This window comes from Geotrypetes seraphini, chromosome 7, assembly GCF_902459505.1.
Source record: "Geotrypetes seraphini chromosome 7, aGeoSer1.1, whole genome shotgun sequence".
Classification (NCBI taxonomy): Eukaryota; Metazoa; Chordata; class Amphibia; order Gymnophiona; family Dermophiidae; genus Geotrypetes; species Geotrypetes seraphini.
In genome coordinates, this window is record NC_047090.1 from 15,095,503 (window position 1) to 15,102,702 (window position 7,200).

Here is a 7,200-nt window from a genome sequence, read left to right on the forward strand (position 1 = left end):
AGCTAAAAGCTATATTTGTGAATTCTTCCATAAGATTTGAGGGCCTCCAAGGTCATTTGGGATGCTTGATGAATCATTTGGTGTTCCTCCAAAATTGAAGGTGTAGAGGAGACATTTTCCTGGTGTAACTCTTACAGCTGGGTCCTCAAAAGCCGTACTGTGATAATTCATATTGAATCATGCTGATTGGATGTGTTGATGGTTGTTGGCTGATGATTCACAAAGCACAGGTTAGTAATATTCCTGATTGCTACTTTGTGTATTGTTGGTGTCTTCATAATTAAATCCCTTGCTCTTGAAATAAGCCAGTTGGAGAGAATTAACATTAAAATAGTTTTAGAAAACTCTTTTTCCTACTAAAAGCAGGGGTTTAAGGATATCTTGTATAAACACTGGGTTGATTTTTTTTTTTTTAATGGCTTTTTGAGATAATTTTATAAATGAATCCTACTGATATTTCTATAAAGAAATGGAGGGTGAAAATGTGCACTATAAACAATTCAGGGTACTTCTGGTTTTCTTTGGTAGATTTATTTATACAGTATAACACTATATTGTGACCATGCAGCAGTCATACTTACGTTCTGGTCATAAAGGGTCTAAACTGTTACAAAAATGTTTCTGAAACTGTACCAAGTGAATAATTCTGTGATGAAATATTGTAATAACTTGAGAGCTGGAAAAGGCAAATTGCTTTTAATACTCTGGGATCCTTAAGATTTTGAGTGCTTAATTGCACAGGTATCCCTTTAAAGAAGAGAGTAACAAGCTTGCAATATACCACAAATGCAGCAATTAATATGATCAAGTTGCTAATACTTAAAGTATCAGAAAAGGTTAGTTTATGCCAGGTCAAAAGGCATCAAAAAGGAAGAGACTATGGCATGGATGAACAGCAGAACTGCATCAATTAAATTTGATTTAATAAGATGGTTAATGTATTTTGGCACAACCATTCTAATTCTTTGGTTCTCCCAGATACTTTCCATTTGTAAACAAATATTTTTCTGAAAATGCAGTCCTATCTTTGATACAAAAATTGGCAATTATGGTTGCAGGTTCTCTTAAGTATACAGAAAATAGATGCATCATAGTTGTATAAAAAATGGCACTTGATGCTGAAGTAGTTTGATTTGGATACAATAAGAACTACATTCATTAGAATATGTTAACAAATTATATTCACTTTTAAAAGCTATCAGATTGTCTGCAATTGCTTTAATTTAGAAACTTGAAATCAAAATGCACCTTAAAGTCTGTATATTTTGTAGAGCAAGTTTAGATGTGATTATTTCTCAGTAATAAAAAATCATTGCACTTAACTCTAAAGTAGTTTTATTTTGCTGTTTGCTCTCTCTGCATTTTAACTGTGTGAAAGCTTAATACAGGAATTAGTAAGCTATTTACTACTTATGGAAACATGAAAAGTTCTTTTGAGGACCCTCATCGCTTGCTTCTGCCAATTATTATACTGCCTGCAGTACTAAGTAAACTGCTTCAGGGAGATAAATCCCAAAGATGTTAAGCCTCCTCCCATAGGTAGATTGCAAGAATTTCCTGTAAGGAAACAACTTTTTTATTTGTAGAGTTTAACCTTGGAAATGGTGATTTATTCTCAAAATAAAAATAATTGCTGCTCTTAGCAACGGGAGTATGGAATATGATGTTTTAAGTTCTGTTTGCTTTGGGATCCACACCATCAACTCTTTAGTTGGGTGGTACAACATTTTTGGTGGTACAACATTTTTGTTCTTTTTTTTTTTAAATATGGAATGCTTCATGAATTTGCATGTCATCCTTGCGCAGGGGCCATGCTAATCTTCTCTATATCATTCCAATTTTAGTATATGTGCTGCCGAAGCGAGCACACTTTTTTTTTTTCAATAAATTTAGGCTTACAATTGTTACTAGTTAAGTAGATATAGAGGGAGGCATATTTTCAAAGCATTTAAGACTTACAAAGTTATATGTAGGGCAGTTTCCCCACAAACTTTCTGAAGTACATTTTTTTCAGTTGTGGCCCCCCAATTGTGGAATTCCTTGCCAATCTAAAGGGAAGAAAGAAATATTTAAGAGTCAATTGACATGCTTTCTTTTTAAAGATGCTTTTGACTGCTAGACATCGTAAAAACAAGACCAAAAAAACCCTCCTTTTGTAATTTTTTTTCATTGTCTCATTTGCCTCCAATTATTGTATTTCTATCCCACTTCCTGTACTGGTCCTGTCTGTCTTGTAAGTCATGTATTTGCTATATGAACTTTTGTTCCCCTGTATATTGTTAAACTGTTTTTAGAATTGTGCATCACCTTGAATATATGATTGGGCGATCAAGCAAATTTTAAATAAACTTGAAGCCACAGCACGCTAAATTCAGTGCTGCGCCTGGGGAGCATCTGGAAATGCACAGAGCATTGATACAATGATGTCATGCACATGTGTGATGTCATCACGCCAATGTCCTCACATGCGCAGATCCTGCTATTACTATGCTAATGGAGAGGAGGAGATGTGCTGGCTGACTGTCTACAGGAGCCTCTTCTCACTGGCGTCACGTGGCACACAGTTTGTGATACACTGATGTAGGGGCATTTTCAATATGACATCTAAATCCAATTTTGCATGTTTTGGGAAAAATGTCAAAAAATCCAGTAGAGAAAATGGCCACTTTCAAACCAGAAAAACGTCCAGTTGTTTCAAAAATGGCCATTACCTGGATGTTTGTCTTCAATCTTTCTTTTTGAACCATTTTTGGAAAAAGAAAAAAAAAAAAGTCCAAATGATCGCCTTGAGGTCCAGAATTGAATCCTTTTAAGTTTATTAGGATTTTTATATACTGTCTATCAAGGTTATCTAAGCGGTTTTACAATCAGATACTCAAGCATTTTCCCTATCTGTCCCGGCGGGCTCACAATCTATCTAACGTACCTGGGGCTCTGGAGGATTAAGTGACTTGCCCAGGGTCACAAGGAGCAGCACGGGATTTGAACCCACAACCTCAGGGTGCTGAGGCTGTAGCTTCAACCACTGAGCCACACACTCCTCCTTTCTTTGGAATGATGAAGTATATTTAGTATCTCCCAGAGCCTAAGTCTCGCTGTGGCATGGGTTTGATTACCATAATATCCAAAACTCTGCAGACTATGGCCTGCACCCGAACCACTATCTTGGAGTGGCCCACAGAGGAATCCAGAAAATACTCTTGTCAGAGGACCAGAGAGAGTCCAATTTGTAGCCATCTTTGAGAGCCTCTAGAATCCAGCGGTCGGAGGTGATGGCCTCCCATTCTGCCAGAAAGGCTAACAACCACCCTCTGATGTGTGGAGGATGAGACATCGGCCTGGTGTCGGAACTGTTTCTTAGCGGAAGTTGCCGACCTGTTTGCTGCAGACTGTTGACTTGGCCCGTTGAATCCTGTGGAAGGACCCGAATACAGAGGAGAGTGCTGTAGAGCAGGGGTAGGCAATTCCGGTCCTCAAGAGCTGGAACCAGGTCAAGTTTTCAGGATATCCACAATGAATATGTATGAGATGGATTTGCATGCACTGCCTCCTTGAGATGCAAATCTATCTCATACATATTTATTGTGGATGTCTTGAAAACCTAACCTGGCTCCGGCTCTCGAGGACGGGAATTGCCTACCCCTGCCATGGATGAAAATTAGAATGCCCAGGACTTGTAAAAGGGCGGGACCTGCTCCCAGGCAGTGCCTTGGGTTGTGATCCTGAACACTGGCCATGTCATTCAGACCCTGGCCAAACAGAAGCTGACCCTTAAAGGGAAGAGGAATCCCCAGATCACTGCCGGATACAAAGCATTCTGCAAGCTGAAACAAAATTAGGTGCCCAGCTTTGCAAAAACTTTCAAGATGTCATACAAGGCATCAGCCATGTAATCCACTTCGGAGATGAGAAAATCCAAATCATGAAGCACCACAGTATTAGGATTATGGTGCAGTTTCTGGACGATCGTTCCAAGTTTTTACTCCCAGCTAGGTTAGCATGGAGTTGAAAATTGCTTGTATTGAAGGTTCCTTATATCTCCCCTCTTTCCAGTATACATACTGAGATCTTTAAGTCTGTCCCCATATGCCTTATGATGAAGACCACACACCATTTTAGTAGACTTCCTCTGGACCAACTCCATCCTTTTTATATCTTGTTGAATGTGTGACCTGCAGAATTGTACACAATATTCTAAATGAGGTTTCACCAAAGTCTTTTATACAGAGGCATCAATACCTCCTTTTTCCAACTGGCCATACCTCTCCCTATGCAACCTAGCATCCTTCTAGATTTTGCTGTCACCTTTTCAACCACCTTAAGATCATCACATCCAAGTCCCACTCTTTGATTGTGCACATAAGTTCTTCACCCCCTAAACTTTACATTCCTTTGGGTTTTTGCAGTCCAAATGCATGACCTGTTTAAAGAATGTGCGCATGGTAGGGTCCTCCCCCATATCATGGGCTTCACATGGCGCTGGAGAGCTGCTAGATTTGCCACATTCATGGCCACTGCAAAGCCGCCCTGCAAAAGCAGAGGAATGGAGAGAGTGTCTGGCACAGCTGCCATACTCTCAGGTACTCCTGCAGGTAGACAAGAAGAAAGGCTCTGTGACTGGCACAGAGGCCTGGTAGCAGAGAAACAGGTAGAAACTTTTTAACTAAGTATGCCTAATAAAGGCATATTCACAAATTATGGGGGAAAACCATCTTCTGTGGTGGAAGCCAACTTCTATGCCACACCTAAGACTTGGAATGCTTGGAAAATGTATGAGGTTTATCATCAGAGTTGCACTTGGGTTTTGCTGAAACGCTGCTGTTGCTTCCCCAGGGGCTCCTGCTACCAATTTTGTGGGAGTCGGGACAGAAGGTGCTTGAAGATCTTCCTGGAGGTTGAAGGCACCAGTTCCCTTGCGGCCACAGTGCACGTAGCACATGGCTGCGCATCTGGCAGTGAGCCACTGCATATGAGACATGAATCCATCACATCCTGCCCTGGGGACACCATCTATGAGGTTTTCTTGCAAAAAAAAAAACAAAGCTGGGCAGTATGAAAAATAACTTTATATTCAAATTGGTAAAAAAACAGTTTCCTCCACCACCTGCTGAAGGAATGCCGTCCTGGTCCTGACCTGGACCTGATCCTGGTCACCCTCCATGGATCCACTCACCCTGTACACCACCCAATGAGCAGGTGAACCTAGGGTGAGCTTGTTCCGAAGGGAACTGACCCGGAGCCCTGCTACAGGCCAGGGCGCTTACATCTGAGCAGGGACCCTTTCCTCCCCTGAAGCAGATGTTCTTCAACACTGTCATCTCCCGCAGCCAAGGATGTTCACACAGCAAACCTCCACAGCACGAGGGTGAAAAATTGTGAATAAAAATACTGAAAGATTACAAAATAAAACACGCAGAAACAATAAGCGCCTACTGCCTGGTTTGTAGGAAGAAAGAGTACTGTACCTAGGTGCATGCTGGCTGATGAGGTATGAGAGGGAGGGGGTAAAAGCCTCTGAAGTTTTGAGGCGGGTGGAGGGAAATAGTCAATTGATCCCGGACTAAAGTAGGATTGTACAATAAATTTCTGTTTCTCTCCATCTTTTATAGTTAGAAATGCAGACTGTCTTGTACTCTGAAGCCTCTAGGCATCACTGCTGTTTTTTTTTTTTCATTGAGAAATCTACAGTTTGTCTCTGCCTTTGCTGGTTACGGTCATTAGGGGGTAAGGCTCACAATAAAGCCCTCTCAAACGCCAGTGGAAAGAATCAGGAAGCGAGGCTTGGAATCCATTGGAACACCAGAACGAGGCTTGGATTTCACGGCGAGCGCTGGAACCCCAAACCGAGGCTTGCATTAGAAAACCTCAGCCACAACAAGAAAGTGTCCCAAAACACACCAAAAGTTTCTCCCCGCCAGCCTTCAACTCTAGCCCAAGGTAAGCGGCAAAACCGCTGCCGCGAACTGAAACATCTCCTTTAGCGCAGTGACGACCCCGCCGCCATCACGCCGATCTCTTTAGCTTGGAAAATGAGACACTCCCCCTTGTTTTCATTCCATTTGGAAATCGAACGTTTTGAAACCGACGCTGCCTGAAACCGTTGTGCGCTCCATGGCAACAGCCAATCAGGATTCGGCGAACCTGGCACGTCAGTGGCCGCGAGCTTCGAACGCAGCTATATAAACGGCGCGCCGTAGCTACGCTCCTCTAAACAGATTTAAGAGCGGTTGAGAGAGAGGGTGCTGAAGACTTGGTTTCGTAGGGTTTGGTAAGTTAACTATCTCTCCCTGCTTTTGAGAATGTGGTGGTTTGTAAGGTGTCCTTTTTTTGTTTTGTGTGGAAATTTTCTCTTTCTTGAGCTCCTTCCTTCAATTACGTGGCTTATTGATAAGGGGTGGGGGGTGCTAAACCCAGTGGAAACGATTCCTCCTTAGACGCAGCTTAATGTTGGGGGGGGGGGGGCGTGCCCCTCGCCCCTCGCCCCTCGCCCCTCGCCCCTCGCCCCTCTATGTTCTATGTTCAGTCAAACTTGAAGCTTTGAGCATTTAGGGCTCATAAACCACGTTCATGGCCTTGTTACAAGGGCCACTGGCATAGCTAAGTTACGTCAAAGGCCTTCGAGTTGGAAAGGTGGTTTTTCAAATAAATCAGCTCTTTTTTTTTCTCAGATTATGCTGCTGGTTGTCTCTTTTGGTATGCTGATCTAAATTAGCCCTAGTAGTCGAGGCAGGATTAACCAATAGGCCAAGTAGGCACTTGCCTAGGGCCCAAAATGGTCAGGGGGGCCCAATGAAGGAGGGCATCAACATTATTTTTTTCCAAACGGCAATGGACTCCTCCAGCATTGATCGGCAACGCGGCCCCACCCCAATCGGCAACGCGGGCCCCCCCCCTTCTGAATTGACGGAAAGTAAGACAAGCAAGCAACACGGGTAAGAAAGGCAACAGGAACTGTAATTGTGCAAGCGGTGCTGCTTGCCCCAAGCTTCCCTCTGACGCAGCTTCCTGTTTCCGCCTGGGTGCATGGTAGAGTGGTACAGGGGGCCCAGTGTATTTGTGTGCCTAGGGGCCCTCGACAAATTAATCCTGCCTTGCTAGTACTGGGTGTTGAGCAATGGTTGGCTCATGTTCAAGCATTTCCTTTGATAGGAGCGTGATGAGGGCTAAAACCTGCATCTGCTGATCCTAGCCCTCGGTGAT

General features: G+C 42.9%; 1 non-coding gene across 1 annotated transcript; it reads right to left on the minus strand.

Moving 5' to 3' along the window:
- Window positions 1-1,761: 1,761 nt before the first annotated feature.
- LOC117364386 lies at window positions 1,762-1,868 on the minus strand. The gene has a single exon (XR_004540233.1). It is a non-coding gene; the product is annotated as a U6 spliceosomal RNA (small nuclear RNA).
- Between the last annotated feature and the right edge of the window lie 5,332 nt (window positions 1,869-7,200).